The 2066-nt window shown below is 33.9% G+C and overlaps 1 long non-coding RNA gene across 1 annotated transcript; it reads left to right on the top strand.

Annotated features, from left to right (window-relative positions):
- Positions 1-776: 776 nt before the first annotated feature.
- Positions 777-1151, top strand: LOC113381306. Its single transcript, XR_003367536.1, has 3 exons — positions 777-803; positions 952-1006; positions 1095-1151. It is a non-coding gene; the product is annotated as an uncharacterized LOC113381306 (long non-coding RNA).
- Positions 1152-2066: the final 915 nt, after the last annotated feature.

Here is a 2066-nt window from a genome sequence, read left to right as displayed (position 1 = left end):
GAGGCCACCATGGTGGTCGTAGTCGAGGCCAGTCTGACCACAACCAAAGTGCCAATGACCTTACAAAAGAAAAATTTAATTTAGCATCGTCCATTATTAAAACACTAATGAATTTTACATAAAATAAACTGTATAGAAATAAACTGTATAGAATTTCTTGTTATTCTCTTTTTCTTATTATTTTCAAAGAATTTTCTAATGAAGAGTAGCTACATAAACTGTGTAGAGTTTCTTATTATTCATTAACAATACATTTCGACTTTATATATACTCCAATTGAAAAATTGGCAGCATTGTTGCGTGCTGCTTGCGTGTGTGTGTGTGATTTAACGAAAGCCCGCGCGACTCAGGCCGTACCACGTTCGCGCAGTGTCGTAGCTGGTCGTGGCTGATCGACGCGTTAGCATGAGTGCGCGCGACACTCGCTCGCTGTTGTAGTTTTTTGTGTGCATGAGTTGTGTGCATGTGATTTTACGACAGGCTTGCGAGGCGTGACATGCGAGCGCGCGCGCCACTCCTTGTCTCAAGTGGTTGGTTGCGCGCGTGTGTTGTGTGTATGTGTGTGTGCGATTCCATGCCGGGCTTGCCAGTCGCGAGACTAGCTCATTTGGAATTTGAGAACGCGCTGAGACGTATCAATTGGTATAATATTATAACGTAGTTGATAATTTCCAATAATAGTTTATATTTAATCATATTATTAATTTAGTGTAATTAGTACGTTCAGTGCGTTTATAATCAAGATTATACAGAAGTAGTATTAAGATAGAGTTTTTTCACGCGGACCGGAATAATATATTAAGGTAAGGCAAGGCATAATATTTATAAGATACACAAGGCATTTTGCCTTGAATATTAATACATATAATATAAAGATCACTATCAAGGTGAGGCATATTATTTATTAATAACTTATTATTATTTTAACGAGTTTTTATGTTTTCGTTTTAGGGTGTTATAGCGAAACTTTTTCAAGTTATCAAGTTAATAATATAACAATATTAAGGTGAGGCATATTAATTACAAAATAATTTTTTTACATAATTATACTTATCCTAATTTAGCCTTATTAAATTTTAGTTTTTTATTTTTAGAATATTTCCTTTGTACCATCTTATATTGTTACAAAAATGGATGTTTTGTCAAGCACGATGATTGGCAATTTTTCTGATGATTCAAATAGTGCTTTAGAATATAGTAAAATCGATAACTCATCAATGAGTGTTACCGACAAAATCCCGAAGAAAAATGAGCCATTTTCTTTAGATCTCCAATTTGAGGATTTATTCCATGTTGTAGATGGTACAGTTAAATGAATAAATTTATAAAGAAGCATTTTTAAAGGGTTTTAGGAAAGCTGCAATATATCCTTGCGATTTGAACTTTCGCTATGCACGAGTAAATAAAAAAAGTGCTCATATTAGAGCTCATTGTCCCAAGAATCGCAATCAAAAGGAGGAAAAGGATGTTGGAAATTGCATGATATTTAATGCTCACATTAAATTTGATCCTCATTAAAAAATGATTAAAGAAATTTTAATCATACCTGAAGGTATACTTAATCATGGTACAGATACTAATCCAATTCTTATGTGTAGGGAACTAAGAGGAAAAGACAGAGATGATTTAAAAAAAAAACTTAAACATCAAAAACCGGCAGCATGTCGTCTTGAGCAGTTCGAAGATATGATAACAGAATTTCCTGAATCATATGAAAATTTTGGTAAAGTATACAATCTACCTTCACAGGTTTGCATGCGTCAGGCAAAGTCTGAAGAAAAGAAGAAAAATAAATTCTATCCCGACGACAATGTGGATCTAGTCCTTATGATGTTACGGGAAATGACAATTTCACCGAAAAAGCAAATTTCCACACACCACAGCTATGCAAGCATTCATGCATTAATCCAAGGTTGCAACTAGCTGTAAGTGGAATTCTGTCTTAAGGAAATTAGGGCATCGTGCCTTAAGGCAAATTGCTGGAACTTCCCGTACCAAAAATTATTTTCTTTTTTAAAAACGATTAAAATTGAAAAATTGAAAAAAATTTACTTCGAAAAAATAAG

This window comes from Ctenocephalides felis, unplaced genomic scaffold (assembly GCF_003426905.1).
Source record: "Ctenocephalides felis isolate EL2017-DRISC unplaced genomic scaffold, ASM342690v1 CF-g0.4_SCAFFOLD_02792, whole genome shotgun sequence".
In the NCBI taxonomy this organism is placed as follows: domain Eukaryota; kingdom Metazoa; phylum Arthropoda; class Insecta; order Siphonaptera; family Pulicidae; genus Ctenocephalides; species Ctenocephalides felis.
The sequence above is the reverse complement of the archived record's forward strand: the minus strand, read 5'-3'. Positions and strand labels throughout refer to the sequence as shown.